At 39.3% G+C, this 21,643-nt stretch overlaps 1 protein-coding gene, 1 long non-coding RNA gene and 1 other non-coding gene across 6 annotated transcripts in view; 1 reads left to right on the top strand and 2 right to left on the bottom strand.

Annotated features, from left to right (window-relative positions):
• Positions 1–21,643, bottom strand: part of LOC145538674 (uncharacterized) — a 736,734-nt gene that overhangs the window by 193,907 nt on the left and 521,184 nt on the right. The gene's annotated exons all lie outside the window — the stretch shown is intronic.
• LOC145538675 (uncharacterized) overlaps positions 1–21,643 on the top strand; it is a 183,973-nt gene that overhangs the window by 146,942 nt on the left and 15,388 nt on the right. The window lies entirely within an intron of this gene.
• TRNAG-GCC (transfer RNA glycine (anticodon GCC)) lies at positions 20,145–20,215 on the bottom strand. The gene has a single exon. It is a non-coding gene; the product is annotated as a tRNA-Gly (tRNA).

Genomic DNA, 21,643 nt, shown 5'->3' with positions numbered 1-21,643 from the left:
TGCATATATCTGTTTCAGGTGCTGATTTCATTTCCTTTGGAGATATATACCCAGAAGTGAAATTGCTGGATCATATGGTTGTTCTATTTTTGATATTTTGAGGAATCTTTATACTGTTTCCATAATGGCTGACCCATTTACTATTCTCATCAACTGTGTATAAGGATTCTCCTTTTTCCACATCCTTGCTAATACTTATTATTTTTTGTCTGTTTTTAAATTTTAGTTTTATTGTAGTGTCAGTGATTTACAATGTTATTAGTTTCCAGTGTATAGCAATGTGATTCAGTTATACAGATACATATATTCATTCTTTTTTAGATTCTTTTCTCATATAGGTTATCACAGAATATTGAGTAGAGTTTCCTGTGCTAAATAGTAAGTCCTTATTGGTTATCTACCTTATATATAGTAGTGTGTATATGTTTATCCCAAGCTCCTGATTTATCCCTCCCCCACAACATTTCCACTTTGGTAAACATAAGTTTGTTTTCCATATCCGTAAGTCTCTCTGTTTTATAAGTAAGTTCATTTATACCTTTTTAAAATTTAGATTCCAGGGAATTCCCTGGTAGTCCAGTGGTTAAGACTTCATCTTCCAATGCAGGGGATGCAGGTTCAATCCCTGGTCAGGGAGCTAAGATCCCACATGCCTCCAAGGCCAAAAAACCAAAACATATGAGACAGAAGCAGTATTGTAACAAATTCAATAAAGACTTTAAAAATGGTCCACATGAAAAAAATCTTTAAAAATAAAAATAAATAAAAATTAGATTCCACATATGAGTGATAGCATATGATTTTTGTCTATCTGTGTCTAATTTCACTTCGTGTGATAATCTCTCTGTCTATCCATGTTGCTGCAAATGACATTATTTCATTCTTTTTTATGGCTTATATTCCATTGTATATCGGAGAAGGCAATGGCACCCCACTCCAGTACTCTTGCCTGGAAAATCCCATGGATGGAGGAGCCTGGTAGGCTGCAGTCCATGGGGTTGCAAAGGGTCAGACACGACTGAGCGACTTCACTTTCACTTTTCACTTTCATGCATTGGAGAAGGAAATGGCAACCCACTCCAGTGTTCTTGCCTGGAGAATCCCAGGGACGGGGAAGCCTGGTGGGCTGCCGTCTCTGGAGTCGCACAGAGTCGGACACGACTGAAGCGACTTAGCAGCAGCAGCCGTTGTATATATGTACTGCATCTTCTTTACCCATTCCTCGGTCGATGGACATTTTAGGTTGCTTCCATGTGTTGGCTGTTGTAAATGGTGCTATAATGAACACTGGTGCTACAATGAACATATCTTTTTTTTTTTTATAAATTTATTTATTTTAGTTGGGGGCTAATTACTTTACAATATTGTAATAGTTTTTGCCATACATTGACATGAATCAGCCATGGGTTTACATGTGTTCCCTTTCCTGGACCCCCCACCCACCTCCCTCCCCATCCCATCCCTCTGGGTCATCCCATTGCCCCAGCCCTGAGCCCTTGTCTCATGCATCGAACATGGAATGGTGTTCTGTTTCACATATGATAATATACATGTTTCAATGCTATTCTCCCAGAACGTCCCACCCTCACCTTCTCCCTCAGAGTCCATAAAATTGTTCTATGCATCTGTGTCTCTTATTCTGTCTCGCATATAGGGTTATCGTTACCATCTTTCAAATTCCATATATATGCATTAGTATACTGTATTGTTGTTTTTCTTTCTGGCTTACTTCACTCTGTATAATGGGCTCCAGTTTCATCCATCTCAGTAGAACCGATTCAAATGTATTTTTTTTAATGGCTGAGTAATATTCCATTGTGTATATGTACCACAGCTTCCTTATCCATTCGTCTGCTGATGGACATCTAGGTTGCTTCCATGTCCTGGCTATTGTAAACAGTGCTGCGATGAACATTGGGGTACACGCGTCTCTTTCAATTCTGGTTTCCTCGGTGTATATGCCCAGCAGTGGGATTGCTGGGTCATATGGCAGTTCTATTCCTAGTTTTTTAAGGAATCTCCACACTGTTCTCCATAGTGGCTGTACTAGTTTGCATTCCCACCAACAGTGTAAGAGGGTTCCCTTTTCTCCACATCCTCTCCAGCATTTATTGCTTGTAGACCTTTGGATAGCAGCCATTCTGACTGGTGTGAAATGATACTTCATTGTGGTTTTGATTTGCATTTCTCTAATAATGAGTGATGTTGAGCATCTTTTCATGTGTTTGTTAGCCATCTGTATTTCTTCTTTGGAGTGAGGTGTGTATATCTTTACAGACTATGGTTTTCTCCAGATATATGTCCAGGAGTGGGATTTCAGGATCATATACAAGCTCTATTTTTAGTTTTTTAATTAATATCCATACTGTTCTCCATAGTGGCTTTACCAACGTACATTCCCAGCAACAGTGTAGGAGGGTTCCCTTTTCTCCAAATCCTCTACAGCATTTATTGTGTGTATACTTTTAAAAACAAGTATTTATTAGGGTATAACTGATTTACAGTGTGTTTCAGATGTACAGAAAGGGAATCAGTTATACATATACCTATATCCACTCTTTTTTAGATTTTTGCCCCATATCAGTCATTGCATGGTATTGAGACACTTCATGTGCTTTACAGTAGGTCCTTATTAGTTACATATCAGTTCAGTTCAGTTCAGTCACTCAGTCGTGTCCAGCTCTTTGCGACCCCGTGAACTGCAGCACGCCAGGCCTCCCTGTCCATCACCAACTCCTGGAGTCTACCCAAACCCATGTCTATTGAGTCGGTGATGCCATCCAACCATCTCATCCTCTGTTGTCCCCTTCTCCTCCTGCCCTCAATCTTTCCCAGCATCAGGGTCTTTTCACATGAGTCAGCTCTTTGCATCAGGTGGCCAAAGTATTGGAGTTTCAGCTTCAACATCAGTCTTTCCAATGAACACCCAGGACTGATTTGCTTTAGGATGGACTGGTTGGATCTCCTTGCAGTCCAAGGGACTCTCAAGAGTCTTCTCCAACAACACAGTTCAAAAGCATCAATTCTTTGGCGCTCAGCTTTCTTTGTAGTCCAACTCTCACATCCATACATGACTTCTGGAAAAACCATAGCCTTGACTAGATGGACCTTTGTGGACAAAGTAATGTCTCTACTTTTTAATATGCTGTCTAGGTTGTTGATAACTTTTCTCCTAAGGAGTAAGCGTCTTTTAATTTCAAGGCTGCAATCACCATCTGCAGTGATTTTAGAGCCCCCCAAAATAAAGTCAGCCACTGTTTCCATTGTTTCCCCATCTATTTCCCATGAAATGATGGGACCGGATGCCATGATCTTAGTTTTCTGAATGTTGAGTTTTAAGCCAACTTTTTCACTCTCTTCTTTCACTTTCATCAAGAGGCTCTTTAGTTCTTCTTCACTTTCTGCCATAAGAGTGGTGTCATCTGCATATCTGAGGTTATTGATATTTCTCCCGGCAATCTTGATTCCAGCTTGTGTTTCTTCCAGCCCAGTGTTTCTCATGATGTACTCTGCATATAAGTTAAATAAGCAGGGTGACAATATACAGCCTTCATGTACTCCTTTTCCTATTTGGAACCAGTCTGTTGTTCCATGTCCAGTTCTAACTGTTGCTTCTTGACCTGCATACAGGTTTCTCAAGAGGCAGGTCAGGTGGTCTGGTATTCCCATCTCCTTCAGAATTTTCCACAGTTTATTGTGATCCACACAGTCAAAGGCTTTGGCATAGTCAATAAAGCAGAAATAGATGTTTTTCTGAAACTCACTTGCTTTTTCGATGATCCAGCGGTTGTTAGCAATTTGATCTCTGGTTCCTTTGCTTTTTCTAAAACCAGTTTGAACATCTGGAAGTTCACGGTTCACGTATTGCTGAAGCCTGGCTTGGAGAATTTTGAGTATTACTTTACTAGTGTGTGAGATGAGTGCAATTGTGCGGTAGTTTGAGCATTCTTTGGCATTGCCTTTATTTGGGATTAGAATGAAAACTGACCTTTTCCAGTCCTGTGGCCACTGCTGCGTTTTCCAGACTTAGTTGTATATAGTTGTGTGTATATTGTCAGTCCCAATCTCTCCATTTATCCCTCTCCACCCCGCCCTCGGCTTTCCCTCTTGATAATCACAAATTGTTTTTTACATCTGTGACTCTATTTTGTAAATAAGTTCTTTCTACCATTTTTTTAGATTCCACGTATAAGTGATATTATATTTGTCTTTCTCTGTCCAGGAACGGGATTTCAGGATCATATAGTAGCTCTAGTTTTAGTTTTTAAAGGGACTTGCATACTGTTGTCCATAATTGGCTGCACCAATTTGCATTCTCACCAACATTGTAAGAGGGTTCCCTTTTCTCCATGTCCTCCTCTCTAGTATTTATTGTTTGTAGATTTTTCTGATGATGGCCATTCTAAGCAATGTGAGGTGATATCTCACTGTAGTTTTGATTTGCATTTCTCTAATAATCAATGATGCTGAGCATCTTTGCATGTGGTCTTTTGGCCATCTGTATGTCTTCTTTGGAAAAATCTCTATTTAGATCTTCTGCCCATTTTTTTTGATTGGGAGGTTTGTTTTTTTTTTATATTGAGTTGCATGAGCTGTTTGTGTATTTTGGAGGTTAATCACTTGTTGATTACTTCATTTGAAAATTTTTTTTTATGATTTCCTTTGCTGGACAGAAGCTGTTGCATTTAATTATGTTTGTTTATTTTGATTATTTTTGTTTTTATTTTCATTACTCTAAGAGGTGGATCAAAAAAGATATTGCCACAATTTATGCCAAAGGATGTTCTGCCTTTTTTCCCTATGTTTTATAGTGTTTGGCCTTACATTTATGTCTTTGATATGCTTCGAGTTTATCTTTGCATATGGTATTAGAGAATGTTCTGTGTTCTAATTTCATTCTTTTATATGTACTTATCTGTTTTTCCCAGCACCACTTATTGCAAAGATTGTCTTTTCTCCATTGTGTATTCTTGCCTCCTGTTTCATAGATTAATTGATCATGTTGCTGTTTAGTTGCTAAGTTGTGTCTGACTCTTTGAGACCCCTTGAGCTGTAGCCCACCAGGCTCCTCTGTCTATGGGATTTTCCAGGCAAGAATACTGGAGTGGGTTGCCATTTCTTTCTCCAGAGGATCTTCCAAACTCAGAGATCAAACCCAAGTCTCTTGCATCTCCTGCACTGCAAGTGAATTCTTTAACAGTGAGCCACCTGTGATATTGTCTTGAGAAACAAGTCAACTTGCCAAGTTGACTTGTCAAACAAGTCAAGTGTTCAACCAACATAATACTACTGAAAAACCTGAAAGCCTTATTTAGCATTTCCATCTCAGACTAGTTCAAAGAAACTGTTCTCTTTAAGCTATAATTTCATGGTTGTATAGAAAAATCACTGATCTTCAGACAATAAAGTCATACTGTACTATTTTAAAGTGATTTTTACCTCTTTTTAAAGAAGGGATCAAAATAATAATCAGGATTTTTAAAAATGAAAAATGAGATCACTCAAAGTTAATAAAATGAATCATGACCCAACCCTATTTACTTTCAAAATAATTAATTCTACCCAGGCTGCCAGGATAAACGAATGAAAAAATTAAAGTTTATATACAGGAAGATACTTTTACAACTAAAGACATCAAAAAACCAAAAAGAGCTTTAGATATGTAGTATTTCCCTAGAGCATTTCTTGAAACTGTTTACTACAGTTACTACATACACAAAGTAAGAATTGCAGGAAAAAACAACCTGAAAATTGGTATTAAATTTAATATCTCATCTTTAAAAAAAAATGTCAGCCCTACGGTTGAAGCTATAATACAAATGTTTAATTATTGGCACTATACTAAAAAGCACAGTGGAGGACAACTTATTTAAGTAAAATGAGGATAATATTTCACTAGGGAATATATCCAACAGATTTTTATCTCTCCACACATAGTGTTTTATAGGCAAAATTTTAAAAAATGCAAATTTTTAAAAATAATGAAAGCCATATTTTGCTCAGGAATACTATTACACATATACCATATAGGTTATTTTATAGCAGATACTAATCTGACAAATTTCAGATGGCAAAATGCTAAGCAGTAACTTCGGTATTGTCCAGCTAGCTGTTTCTTGTCATCCTGGAGAATCTGTCAGTGTGTAATGCTGAGAGCATCTTGTCACCACTACTTCTCTTCTCAGAGGTAACTCCACTGTGATAGAATATTTATATCCTTAAGAAGCAAGGCCTAGCAAAAAGCCTTCCACAAATCCACTGGATATCACAATGTTCTGTTTGACAAATTCTGTTTCATTGTCTTACAGTGCACAAATTTATTCCTGGGCTGTCTATCCTATCCACCGATATGTATTTCTGTTTTTGTGTCAGTACTATACCTTTTTGATTATTGGAGCTTTGTAGTACAGTCTGAAGACAGGGAGTCTGATTCTTCCATCACTGTTTTTCTTAAGATTGCTTTGATTATTTGGGGTATTTTGTATTTCCACATAACTTTAAAAATGTTTTGTTCCAGTTTGTTCTAGTGAAATATGCCATTGGTAATTTGATAGGGGTTGCATTGAATCTGTAAATTTCCTTGGGTAGTATAGTCATTTTGACAATATTGATTCTTCCAATCCACTCCAAGAATATGGTATATATTTTCATCTCTTTGTATTATCTTCCATTTCTTTCATCAGTGTCATAGTTTTCAAAGTACAAGTCTTTTGCCTCCTTGGTGGGTTTACTCTTAGGTATTTTATTTTTTCTGATGCAATGGTAAATGGGATTGATTCCTTAATTTCTCTTTCTGATATTTCATTGTTAGGGTATAAAAATTCAAGATTTCTGTATATTAATTTTATATCCTGCAACTTTACCAAATTCATTGATGAGCTCTAGTAGTATTCTGGTAGCATCTTTAGGATTTTCTTTGTGTAGTATCATGTCATCTGCAAACAGTGACAGTTTAACTTCTTCCTTTCCAATTTGGATTCCTTTTATTTCCTTTTCTTCTCTGATTGTTGTGGCCAAGACTTCGAAAACTATGTTGAATAAAAGTGGCAGCAGTGGACATCCTTGTCTTGTTCTTGATCTTAGAGAGAGTATGCATGCGTGCTTAGTCGTGTTTGACTTTTTGCAACCCTGGGACCCACCAGGCTCCTCTGTCCGTGGAATTTTCCTGATAAGAATACTGGAGTGGATTGCCATTTCCTACTCCAGGGGAATCTTCTTGACCCAGGGATTGAACCCACATCTCTTGTGTCTCCTTCACTGGCAGGCAGATTCTTTACCACTGAGCCACCGTGGAGGCCCTGAGAGGGAATGCTTTGAGCTTTTCACTGTTGAGTATAGTAGGTTTACCATACATATGTGGCCTTTATTATTTTGAGGTATGGTCCCTCTACACTCACTTTCTGGAGAGTTTTTATCATAAATGGATGTTGAATTTTGTCAAAAGTTCTGCACCTGTTGCAATGATCATATGGTTTTTATTCTTCAATTTGTTGATTGGTGTGTCATGCTGATTGATTTGTGGATATTGACAAATCCTTGCATCCCTGAGATAAATCCCACTTGAACATGGTGTTTGATCTTTTTAATGTCCTGTTGGATTCCATTTGCTAGTATTTTTTTTGAAGATTTTTGTGTCCATGTTCACCTGTGATACTGGCCTGTAATTTTCTTTCTTTGTGATATCTTTGGTTTTGATATCAGGTGATGGTAGCCTCATAAAATGAGTTTGGGAGCATTCTTTCCTCTGAAGCTTTTTGGAATAGTTTCAGAAGGATAGCTGTTAACTCTACTCTAAATGTTTGATAGAATTTGCCTGTCTAACTATCTGGTCCTGGACTTTTGTTTGTGCGAGTTTAAAATTACAGTTTCACTTTCAGTAATGGTAAGTGAAAGTGAAATTGCTCAGTCATATCCGACTCTTTTCAACCCCATGAACTGTAGCCTGCCAGGCTCCTCTGTCCATGGGATTCTCCAGGCAATCTTCCCAACCCAGGGATCAAACCCAGGTCTCCTGCAGTGCAAGCAGATTCTTTACTATCTGAACCACCAGGGAAGCCCAAAACCAAGTTTCTTCTTCTTGTCTATTTCTTTCTGGTTCAGTCTTGGGAAATTGTACCTTTCTAAGAATTTTTCCATTTCTGCCAGGTTTCCATTTTATTGACATGTAGTTGCTTGTATACTTTCTTATGATCCTCTGTGGTGTCGATTGTACCTTCTTTTTTTTTATTATTTCTAATTTTATTGATTTGAGCTGTCTCCCTTTTTCCTCTTGATGAGTCTGGCTAATTTCGTTTATCTTTTCAGAGAACCAGCTTTTATAATAGTTTCATTGATCTTTGCTATAGTTTTCTTTATCTTTATTTCATTTATTTCTGCTTTGATCTTTGTAATTTCTTCTAACTTTGGCTTTTGTTGTTCTTCCTTCTCTAATTGTTTTTGGTGTAAGTTTAGGTTGTTTATTTGAAATTTTTCTTGTTTCCTGAGGTGAGATTATAACCTTCCCTCTTAGAACCTCTTTACTGCCTCCCATAGGTTTTGGATTGTTGTGTTTTCATTTGTCCCTAGGTATTTTTTGATTCCCTCTTTCATTTCTTCAGTAATCAGTTGGTTTTTTTCATGGCATACTGTTTAGCCTCCATGTGTTTGTGTTTAAAAAGTTTTTTCTTGTAGTTGTTTTCTAATTTCATTTCATTGTGGTCAGAAAACTTGCTTGATATAATTTCAGTTTTATTAAATTGACTGAGTTTCACTTTGTGGCCAATCACTATGTGATCAGTCCTAGAGAATGTTCCATATGCACTTGAAAAGAATGTGTATTTTGCTGCTTTTGGATGGAATGCTCTGTAAATACCAGTCAATCCATCTAGTCTAATGCATCATTTAAGGCCGGTGTTTCCTTATTGATTTTCTGTCTGGATTATCTATCCATCTGGATTATTTGTCTGATGAAAGTGGGGTGTGACAGTCCCCATCTGTTTGTTTGTTAGCTTTTCTAGCTACATGCTGTTAAACATTTCTTGTATCTTCTTGGTCGGTGTCTCCATTGTTTTCCAAAATCTTGGATCATCCTTACTGTCATTACTCTGAATTCTTTTGGGGGTAGATTGCCTGTCTCCATTTCACTTAGTTGTTCTTCTGGGGTTTTATCTTGTTCCTTTGTCTTGGACATAGTCTTCTGCCATCTCATTTTGTCTGTCTGTGATTGTGGTTTCCATTCCACAGGTTGCAGGCTTGTATTCTTCTGCTGTCTGACCCCTGGTGGATGAGCCTGGCCTAAGAGGATTGTGCAGGCTTCCTGATGGAAGGAGCTGGTTCCTGCCCACTGGCATGTGGAGCTGGGTCTTGTGTCTCTGGTTAGCAGGGCCATGTCAAGGCGTATGTTTAGCAGGAAGCTGTGAGTTTAGAAAGACTTAAGGTAGCCTTTGTGCAGATGGGTGGGACTGTGTTTCTGAACTGTTGGTTGTTTAGCCTGAGGCATCCCAGCACTGGAACCTACAGGCTGCTGGGTGGGGCCAGGTCTTGGTGAGAAAATAGTGGGCTTCAGGAGAGCTCATGCCAAGGACTACTCTCCAGAACTATTGCCACCAGTGTCTTTATCCCTGCCTTGTGCCACAGCTGTTCCTGTCTTCATAGGAGACCCTCTGACACAAGCAGATGAGTCTGGTCCAGGCTCTTTATGAGGTCAGTGCTTTTCCTCCTGGGTCCCAGTGCATACAATGTCTTATGGAAATTCCAAGAGTATAATTTCTGTTTGCTGTGTAATTCTTGTAATCAAACTCCACTGGTCTTCAAAACCATGTGGTCTGGGGGCTCCTATTCCTGATGCCAGACACTTAGACACTTACATGGGGCTCAGAACTTCCACTCCTATGAGAGAATCTCTCTGATATAATTATTTTCACATTTGTGGGTCACCCATCTAGTGGGTTGGATAAGGAAATGGCAACCCACTCCAGTACTCTTGCCTGGAAAATTCCCATGGACAGAGGAGCCTGGTAGGCTATAATCCATGGGGTCGCTAAGAGTCAGACACGACTGAGCAACTTCACTTTCACTTTTCACTTTCATGCATTGGAGAAGGAAATGGCAACCCACTCCAGTGTTCTTGCCTGGAGAATCCCAGGGATGGAGGAGCCTGGTGGGCTGCCGTCTATGGGGTCGCACAGAGTCGGACACGACTGAAGCGACTAAGCAGCAGCAGCATCTAGTGGGCATGGGATTTGATTTTACCACAGTTGCACCACTCCTATCTTCTCATGGCTACTTCTTTGGATGTAGGATATCTTTTTTGGTAGGTTCTAGCATTTTTTTGTCTATGGTTGTTCAGTTAATTGTGATTTTGGTGTTTCCATGAACAGAGGTGAGCTCATGTCATTTTTTCTCCACTCTCTTGTCTCAACCCTCAGATTCCAATTTCTGATTAAGTGAGGTTGTACCTGGCACCAGCATCATTTTGTACTTCCCAATCCCTCCCACTAAGAGAGGCTTCTTTACCTACCAACTGCATTTCACCTCCCTTACATCACCAGGGTTGGGCAGCCAGACAAATCCTGCTGAAAGAGTTGACTTCTGCAGCTACCTTGCAAGAGTAGAGTTTGGAGATTTATCTGATCAAAGAGATTATCAGAAGATAGCAGCATATATGGATCTTGGGTTTTGATGGATTCAGAAACATGCCATTCAGTTCAGTTCAGTTCAGTCGCTCAGTCGTGTCCGACTCTTTGCGACCCCATGAATTGCAGCACGCCAGGCCTCCCTGTCCATCACCAACTCCCAGAGTCCACCTAAACCCATGTCCATCGAGTTGGCGATGCCATCCAACCATCTCATCCTCTGTTGTCCCCTTCTCCTCCTGCCCCCAATCCTACCCAGCATTAGGGTCTTTTCCAATGAGTCAACTCTTCGCATGAGGAGGCCAAAGTATTGGAGTTTCAGCTTCAACATCAGTCCTTCCAATGAACACCCAGGATTGATCTCCTTTAGGATGGATTGATTGGATCTCCTTGCAGCAGTCCAAGGGACTCTCAAGAGTCTTCTCCAACACCACAGTTCAAAAGCATCGATTCTTCAGCGCTCAACTTTCTTTATACTCCAACTCTCACATCCATACATGACCACTGGAAAAACTATAGCCTTGACTAGACGGACTTTTGTTGGCAAAGTAATGTCTCTGCTTTTCAATATGCTATCTAGGTTGGCCATAACCTTCCTTCCAAGGAGTAAGCGTCTTTTAATTTCATGGCTGCAATCACCATCAGCAGTGATTTTGGAGCCCCCCAAAATAAAGTCTGATGCTGTTTCCACTGTTTCCCCATCTACTTGCCATGAAGTGATGGGACCAGATGCCATGATCTTAGTTTTCTGAACGTTGAGCTTTAAGCCAACTTTTTCACTCTCCTCTTTCACTTTCATCAAGAGGCTCTTTAGTTCTTCTTCACTTTCTGCCAAAAGGGTGGTGTCATCTGCATACCTGAGGTTATTGATATTTCTCCCGGCAATCTTGATTCCAGCTTGTGCTTTGTTGTTATTTGCACAACAAATAATTCTTTTACTTTAAAATTTTTGTAATATCAAAGTAAAACATTAAACTATTGCATGCTGTAAAAGGGAAAGCAAAGAGGTCAGGTTTACATTGATTATCTTGGCTCTGTTGTTTGTGTAAATGTAACATTTGAACTAGGGGAATACTTCTTTGTGGGTACCCCCTATCCTTTCTCCAACTTGCCCACAAAAATACAATGAACTCTTGAGGTTGATTTGTTAGAGTTTCAGTCAGAAAGTCCATGATCTTAACCAAGAAGTATTGTTTTTCCTTGGCTACCTTCAGTGGAGCTGCCATATTAACTTTTCTTGAAGCAACATTAATTGCTCTCAGAACTCTTAAGTATCACTGACATTGATAAATCATCCTTAAAGAGACATGAACGAATAAATCAACTACTCATCATCATATTCAGGAAGGATAAACATTTTTATAAGGAATAATGCATTAGGCAACCTACTTATGTAATGCTGGATTGAATAAAGATTTCTTGATGAGCCATAAATGGTATCCTATAAATTGAGTGACTAATTCATTGAAGAGGTGGCTTAATCGTAGAAAAACCTGGGACAAGGTACCCTGTAGAAAACATATTTATTTTTATTGCAAAACAGAAACAGGGCTATTCAGCCATTAGAGTTTAGTCTATTTGTTTCACAACTATACATTAATATTAATAAAACTTCCATTTTCTCTTGTGTTAATGTGATGATATTATTATTAACAACATCAAAGTGATATTTAGATAATTTCTTCAATAATATGTAATATACTTTGTTGTTGTTCATTTGCTAAGTCATTTCCGCCTCTTTGCAACCCCATGGACTGCAGCACATCAGGCTTTCCTGTCCTTCACCATCACCTGGAGTTTGCTCAAACCCATGTCCATTGAGTCAGTGATGCCATCCAACCATCTCATCCTCTGTTGCCTCCTTTCCTCCTGCCCTCAGTCTTCCCCAGCATCAGGGTCTTTTCCAGTGAGTCATCACTTTGCATCAGGTGGCCAAAGTATTGGAGCTTCAGCCTTAGCATCAGTCCTTCCAATGAATATTTAAGGTTGATATCTTTAGGACTAACTGGTTTGATCTCCTTGCAATCCAAGGGGCTTTCAAGGGTCTTCTCCAGCACTACAATTCCAAAGCATCAATTCTTTGACACTCAGCCTTCTTTATGGTCCAACTCTCGCATCCATACATGACTACTGGAAGAACCTTAGCTTTGACTAGACAGACCTTTGTCAGCAAAGTGATGTCTCAACTTTTTAATACACTGTCTAGGTTTGTCACAGCGTTCCTTCCAAGGAGTAAGCATCTTTTAATTTCATGTCTCCAGTCACCCTCTGCAGTAATTTTGGAGCCCAAGAAAATAAAATCTGTCACTGTTTCCACTTTTTCCTCATCTATTTGCCATGAAGTGTTGGGACTGGATGCCATGATCTTAGTTTTCTGAATGTTGAGTTTTAAGCCAGCTTTTTCACTCTCCTCTTTCACTGTCATCAAGAAGCCCTTTAGTTCCTCTTCACTTTCTGCCATTAGAGTAGTATCTTGCATATCTGAGGTTGTTGTTATTTCTCCCAGCAATCTTGTTTCCAGTTTGTGATTCATCCAGCTCAGCATCTCACATGATGTACTCTGCACATAAATTAAATAATCAGGGAGACAAATACAGCCTTGACATACTCCTTTCCTAATTTTGAACCGGTCTGTTATTCCATGTCCAGTTCTAAGTATTGCTTCTTGACCTGCATACAAGTTTCTCAGGAGACAGAAAAGGTGGTCTGGCATTCCCATCTCTTTAAGAATTTTCCAGTTTATTGTGATCCACACAATCAAAGGCTTTAGTGTAGTCAATGAAGCAGTAGGTGTTTTTCTGGAATCCCCTTGCTTTTTCTCTGATCCAATGGATGTTGGCAATTTTATCTGTGGTTCCTCTGCCTTCTCTAAATCCAGCTTGTACATCTCAGTTCACATACTGCTGAAGCCTAGATGAAGGATTTTGAGGACAAGTGAAATGAGTGCAGTTGTGTGGTAGTTTGAACATTCCTCGACATTGCCTTTCTTTGGAATTGGAATGAAAACTGACCTTTTCCAGTCCTGTGACCATGGCTGAGTTTTCAAAGTTTGCTGACATGTTGAGTGCAACACTTTAACAGCATCATCTTTAGGATTTTCAATAGCTCAGCTATACTTTGCTGTATAGAAAAATAGCTCTACAAATATATAGACAAGGGCAATATTAGTTGTTTATTGTCTCCCCATGAATTTTCTAATTCATCAACCTAAATAAAGTCTGCTGTATTTACTCTGTATTATTTTCTTTTATGGGGCTTCCCGAATGGCTCAGTGGGTAATGAATCTGTCTGCAATGCAGGAGACACACACAGGTTCAGTCCTTGAGTTAAGAAGATCCCCTGGAGAAGGAAATGGCAACCCACTCCATTATTCTTGCCTGGAAAATCCCATGGACAGAAGGAGCCTAGCGGGCTTTAGTCTATGGGATCACAAAGAGTCAGACATGATTTAGCGACTAAGCACACACATATCTTCTTTTACAGAGTATGGTTTCAACAAACCCTCCATTTTAAAAGAAAAACAACTGGTAGTATTTTCTGTTAATTCTCCACTCTGTTTCAAAGGAAAAGTAGCCACTATGAAGAGCATCTTTTTTTGTTGTTTGTATTTGAGAAACGGGGTTATATTAATGGGAATATAGATACTACTGATTGGAGTAAGAGAAGTGGCATGAGTTAGCACTCCCTTCTCATTTGCCCTTTCTTTATCTGCCTCTGAGCACCAGCTTTACCTTTATCCTTTCTTGGACAGTCTCTGTGTTTGCAAACGTCTATAGAGACATCAGCAAATCTCAGCAGTGGCCATGACACTATATGGTCCTTCATCCCTGAATGAAAATGCCACACTTTGCCAGGATTGCAAACCTTCTCACAAATATGTGCTACCTGAAAGCCTTCCAATAAGTTTTACATTCCCAGTGGTATATAATAGACCTGCAGCAATTATTTGTATATGCATTTTATCCTGTTATTGAATAATTATGATTACATTTTCAAATTATGTTCTACAAACTCTCATTTTGAGAACTGTTAACAACAGTTTTAGCTAAATTTGTTTAGTACTTAGTATGTGATTTATATGCATTTTATCATCCACTGCTCACAAGTCTCTGAAGTAGTAGTATTATTTCCATTTTATGGATGAGGGATGTTAGGATTAGATAAATGTCATCAGTAAGCAGTTGAGGTGACTGGTGATAGACACAAAGTCCGATGCTGTAAAGAGCAATATTGAATAGGAACCTGGAATGTTAGGTCCATGAATCAAGGCAAATTGGAAGTGGTCAAACAGGAGATGGCAAGAGTGAATGTCAACATTCTAGGAATCAGCAAACTAAGATGGACTGCAATGGGTGAATTTAACTCAGATGACCATTATATCTACGACTGTGGGCAAGAATCCCTTAGAAGAAATGGAGTAGTCATCATGGTCAACAAAAGAGTCCGAAATGCAGTACTTGGATGCAGTCTCAAAAACGATAGAATGATCTCTGTCCTTTTCCAAGGCAAACCATTCAATATCACAGTAATCCAAGTCTATGCCCCGACCAGTAACGCCGAAGAAGCTGAAGTTGAACGGTTCTATGAAGACCTACAAGACCTTCTAGAACTAACACCCAAAAAAGATGTCCTTTTCATTATAGGGGACTGGAATGCAAAAGTAGGAAGTCAAGAAACACCTGGTGTAACAGGCAAATTTGGCCTTGGAGTACAGAATGAAGCAGGGCAAAGGCTAATAGAGTTTTGCCAAGAGAACGCACTTGTAATAGCAAACACCCTATTCCAACAACACAAAAGAAGACTCTACACATGGACATCACCAGATGGTCAACACCAAAATCAGATTGATTATATTCTTTGCAGCCAAAGATGGAGAAGCTCTATACAGTCAGCAAAAACAAGACTGGGAGCAGACTGTGGCTCAGATCATGAACTGCTTATTGCCAAATTCAGACTTAAATTGAAGAAAGTAGGGAAAACCACTAGCCCATTCAGGTATGACCTAGATCAAATCCCTTATGAGTATACAGTAGAAGTGACAAATAGATTTAAGGGACTAGATCTGATAGACAGAGTGCCTGATGAACTATGGACAGAGGTTCGTGACACTGTACAGGAGACAGGGATCAAGAAAATCCCCATGGAAAAGAAATGCAAAAAAGCAAAATGGCTATCTGAGGAGGCCTTACAGATAGTTGGGAAGAGAAGAGAAGCAAAAAGCAAAGGAGAAAAGGAAAGATATTCCCATCTGAATGCAGAGTTCCAAAGAATAGCAAAGAGAGATAAGAAAGCCTTCCTCAGCGATCAATGCAAAGAAGTAGAGGAAAACAACAGGTTGGGAAAGACAAGAGATCTCTTCAAGAAAATTAGAGATACCAAAGGAACATTTCATGCAAAGATAGGCTTGATAAAGGACAGAAATGGTATGGACCTAGCAGAAGCAGAAGATATTAAGAAGAGGTGGCAAGAATACGCAGAAGAACTGTACAAAAAAGATCTTCACGACCCAGATAATCACAATGGTGTGATCACTCACCTAGAGCCAGACATCCTGTAATGTGAAGTCAAGTGGGCCTTAGAAAGCATCACTACGAACAAAGATAGTGGAGGTGATGGAATTCCAGTTGAGCTATTTCAAATCCTCAAAGGTGATGCTGTGAAAGTGCTGCACTCAATATGCCAGCAAATTTGGAGAACTCAACAGTGGCCACAGAACTGGAAAAGGTCAGTTTTCGTTCCAATCCCAAAGAAAAGCAAGGCCAAAGAATGCTCAAACTACCGCACAATTGCACTCATCTCACATGCTAGTAAAGTAATGCTCAAAATTCTCCAAGCCAGGCTTTAGCAATACGTGAACCGTGAACTTGCAGATGTTCAAGCTGGTTTTAGAAAAGGCAGAGGAACCAGAGATCAAATTGCCAATATCCACTGGATCATTGAAAAAGCAAGAGAGTTCCAGAAAAACATGTATTTCTGCTTTATTGACTATGCCAAAGCCTTTGACTGTGTGGATCCTAATCAACTGTGGAAAATTCTGAAAGAGATGGGAATACCAGACCATCTGACCTGTCTCTTAAGAAACCTCTATGCAGGTCAAGAAGCAACAGTTAGAACTGGACGTGGAACAACAGACTGGTTCCAAATAGGAAAAGGAGTACGTCAAGGCTGTATATTATCCCCCTGCTTATTTAACTTATATGCAGAGTACATCATGAGAAATGCTGGGCTGGAAGAAACACAAGCTGGAATCAAGATTGCCAGGAGAAATACCAATAACCTCAGATATGCGGATGACACCACCCTTATGGCAGAAAGTGAAGAAGAACTAAAGAGCCTCTTGATGAAAGTGAAAGAGGAGAGTGAAAAAGTTGGCTTAAAGCTCAACATTCAGAAAACTAAGATCATGGCATCTGGTCCCATCACTTCATGGCAAATAGATGGGGAAACAGTGGAAACAGTGTCAGACTTTATTTTTTTGGGCTCCAAAATCACTGCTGATGGTGATTGCAGCCATGAAATTAAAAGACGCTTACTCCTTGGAAGGAAGGTTATGGCCAACCTAGATAGCATATTGAAAAGCAGAGACATTACTTTGCCAACAAAAGTCCGTCTAGTCAAGGCTATGGTTTTTCCAGTGGTCATGTATGGATGTGAGAGTTGGACGGTGAAGAAAGCTGAGTGCCGCAGAATTGATGCTTTTGAACTGTGGTGTTGGAGAAGACTCTTGAGAGTCCCTTGGACTGCGAGGAGATCCAATCAATCCATCCTAAAGGAGATCAATCCTGGGTGTTCATTGGAAGGACTGATGTTGAAGCTGAAACTCCAATACTTTGGCCACCTCCTGCGAAGAGTTGACTCATTGAAAAAGACCCTAATGCTGGATAGGATTGGGGGCAGGAGGAGAAGGGGACAACAGAGGATGAGATGGTTGGATGGCATCGCCAACTCGATGGACATGGGTTTGGGTAGACTCCGGGAGTTGGTGATGGACAGAGAGGCCTGGTGTGCTGCAATTCATGGGGTCGCAAAGAGTCGGACATGACTGAGCGACTAAACTGAACTGAAGCAGTTGAGCTGGAATTTGAACTAGGCCCTTTGACTCCAGATCTCAATAGTACATCATAGCTGTTAGATGAAAAAGGATTTTGGTGTCAATGGATTCGGAAATGCAGAATTAAATGAAATTTTCAAAACCTTTATCTTACAGAAAGTCTCTGAGTATTTAATATGCCAGTGCAGATTGAATCTTTAAGAATAAAAATTACGTGGAATATAGTATGTGATATTCCTAAACTTACTAAACCCTACTTATCGCTCGAGTGCTTAAGCCTGAAAACGCGGTTTTTAAGATGATGTCAATATTATTCCGAGCTATTTAGAAATTTAGTATAATTCCTATAAAAATTCCAAGTTTGTTTTCTTTTTAGAAATGGAAAAGCCAATCCTCAAATTCATATGGAATTGTAAAGGACCCATAGTAGCTAATTTCAAAGAACAAGAACAAAGTTGGAGAACTCCTATTTCTTTATTTTAAAAACTTAGTACAAAACTGCAGTAATAAAAATAGTGTGATACTGACAGTAGGACAAATACATAAGCATATGAAATAGGATTGACAGTCCAGAAGTAAACATCTCTGGTCAGTTGATTTTTCACAAGTGTGCTAGGTCCATTCAACAGAGAAAGAAAATTTTCCTCAAAGAAGATAATGGGCCAACTAGATTTACCTATGCAAAACAATGAAGTTGGACTCCTACCTCATACTATATATAAAAATTAACTCAAAGTGGATCAGTGACACAGAACACACAAGCAACAAAAGAAAAAATAGATAAATTTGACTTCATTAAAATGGAAAAGTTTTGTGAAGCAAAAGATATTATTAAAAAGAAAAACACCCTACAGAATGAGAAAAGTTATTTACAGTTATATATCTGATAAGGGTTTAATATCCAGAATATATGAAGAACTCCTAAAATGCAATAATAAAAAGACAAACAACCTAATTAAAAAATAGGCAAAGGAATTAAATAGGCATTTCTCTGAAGAAGATATACAAATTATCAATAAGCTCATAAAGGAAGCTTAACATTATCAGCCAATAGGCAAGTGCAAATAAGAACCACATCAAGCTGCCATTTCACACCTACTAGGATGGATATAATAAATTAACAAAAACAAAATAACAAATACTGGTGAGGATGTGGAGAAATTTGAACTCTCATACATTGCAATGGGAATGTAAAGTGGTATAGTGGCCATGGAAGCCAGTTTGGAGGCTCCTTTAAAAGCTAAAAATAGAATAACCACATGACCCAGCAATTTAACTCCTAGATTTCTAGGTATATACCCCCAAATAATTGAAAACAGGAATTCAAACAGATTCTTGTACACACTGTAGAATTATTCACATTAGCCAAAAGGTTGAAACAACCCAAGCACCATCAAATAAATAAAATGTGGTATACAAATACAATATTATTCAGCCATAAAAAGATTGAAAGTCTGATATGTGCTACAACAAAGATGAACCTTGAGAACAAGTGAAATATACCAGACATAAAGGGACAAATACCATATGATTTCACCTACATGAAATATCTAGAACAGACAAATTGATAGAGACAAAAAGTAGAACAGAAGTTATCAGTGGCTGGGTGGAGGAAGAATGGAGAGTTACTGCTTAAAATGAGTACAGAGTTTCTATTTGGGTGATGAAAACGTTTTGTAAATTCATAGTAGTGATGGCCACACAGCTTTGCAAATGTAATTAATACCAATGCATTGTACATTAAAAAATTTTAATGTTACATATATTTTACCACAATAAAAACGTAACCCCAAATTGGGGCAGTATTAGTTAGGGAAGCTGAAGGAGCAGGTAAGTATCAGAAAAATTAAGCTGTATTTTGGAATTCTTTAATGGAAAAATCTGAATAAATCAGTCAAAAAAATCCACTAGTACATACCATTCAGATGTGAAACACTAGTTTTGGGTTCCTGCTTTTTTCTTTTTCCTCAGTCTGAGCATATCTACATTCTTCGTGCTGTGCTTAGTTGTTCAGTCATGTCCGGCTCTTTGGGACTCCATGGACTGTAGCCTGACAGGCTCCTTGGTTCATGGGGATTCTTCAGGCAAGATTACTGAGGTGGGTGCTATGCCTTCCTCCAAGGATCGAACCCAGGTCTCCTGCTTTGCAGGCGATTCTTTACCATCTGCTGCTGCTAAGTCACTTCAGTCGTGTCCGACTCTGTGCGACCCCATAGACGGTAGCCCACCAGGCTCCCCCGTCCTCGGGATTCTCCAGGCAAGAACACTGGAGTGGGTTGCCATTTCCTTCTCCAATGCCTGAAAGTGAAAAGTGAAAGTAAAGTCGCTCAGTCATGTCCGACCCTTAGCGACCCCGTGGACTGCAGCCTACCAGGCTCCTCCGTCCATGGGAGTTTCCAGGCAAGAGTACTGGAGTGGGTTGCCATTTCCTTCTCCGCTTTACCATCTGAGCCACTATGGAAACCCAATAGCAGTGCTCTTGCATTGGCTGGGAATCAAACCCAGGCCTCTCGTGTGGCAGATGAGAATTCTACCACTGAACCACCAGTGCTTACACCTACATTCTTTAGGTTGTTAGGTAATCGAGATATCAGCTTCAAAGACATAGGAGGCACTCTGGCCAGTTGTGCTTGACAATCAATTACTTCATCAGTAAGATTTATTGGACAGGTCCCATTGGGTTTTTTTATTGCAAAATTAAAACAGAAAACTGAGAAACTTTTGGATAGATTTCCTACAAGAATTTTTCAATGTCTTTCCCATGAATTCAGTAACGTGGAAATTTTCTTTCTGAGCGAAGTGCATGTGGTTATTGTTAATGAATTCCTTGAGAATACTGTCCACCACCATTTATTATTGTCCTTATTTTTTCCCATGGAGAAGGCAATGGTACCCCATTCCAGCACTCTTGCCTGGAAACTCCCATGGACGGAGGAGCCTGGTAAGCTGCCGTCCGCGGGGTCGCTAAGAATTGGACACGACTGAGCGACTTCACTTTCACTTTTCACTTTCATGCATTGGAGAAGGAAATAGCAACCCACTCCAGTGTTCTTGCCTGGAGAATCCCAGGGATGGTGGAGCCTGGTGGGCTGCCGTCTATGGGGTCGCACAGAGTTGGACACGACTGAAGCGAGTTAGCAGCAGCAGCAGCATTTTTTCCCAAGAGGGTCTGTGAAAGAGAGTTTGATCAGTAGTTCCTCGGAACAGATTGTGATACAGGAGACCTGGTTGTTTGGAATCTAAGAGTTGGAATAAAGGGTCTTTGGGGCCAACAAGACAGGCTCCAGGTGATGGTAATATGTGAGCTCTGTGGGAGAGAGCTGGAGCAATGGAGTCAGAGCCAGTGACTGGGTGTTTGAGCAGCTGGTCACTTGCTGGGGAGGTAGGTGATAAGAGTAGAGCTAATGTTGATCCTGAGTCAATCTTTTGTTATTTTTCTGAAATCCTTCTTAAGTGAAATGGATTTACAAGTAATAAGTAAATTCACCCACTTGGAGGTGAATATACATATAGCTGAACCTACAGGTAGGGGCAAGGAGACAGCCTGGTTTAAAGGAAAATGGTTTAGGAAGAACCATAAGTGCTCTAATGTATGTGAAAACATACTTTCAGTGATGAAGCACTAATCAAGTGTTAGTTATCTGGTTATTCGTGGATGTAGAATTTAAGAGCTACTCCTTAGTAGAAGGATCTGGTCATCCTTGGAGTCCTGATGGTAAAACAAAGATGAAAATAGCCTCATCTATTAATATATCACTGCAACCTACTGAAAATTAGGGTCTTAAGTGAAAGAAATGAAGGTTTAAATGGTCGTTTTTAATCTAGGGGGAAAAAAACTCCCTGAGTTTAATAACAAATTTAAAATTTTATTTATTTTTTTTGGTTAATATTTTTTAACATTCTTTTATTTTTAAAATTAGTTTATTTATCTATTTTTTAACTTTACAATATTGTATTTGTTTTGCCATACATTGACATG

Source organism: Giraffa tippelskirchi, chromosome 2, assembly GCF_054371585.1.
Source record: "Giraffa tippelskirchi isolate mGirTip1 chromosome 2, T2T-mGirTip1v1.2.pri, whole genome shotgun sequence".
Classification (NCBI taxonomy): Eukaryota; Metazoa; Chordata; class Mammalia; order Artiodactyla; family Giraffidae; genus Giraffa; species Giraffa tippelskirchi.
The sequence above is the reverse complement of the archived record's forward strand: the minus strand, read 5'-3'. Positions and strand labels throughout refer to the sequence as shown.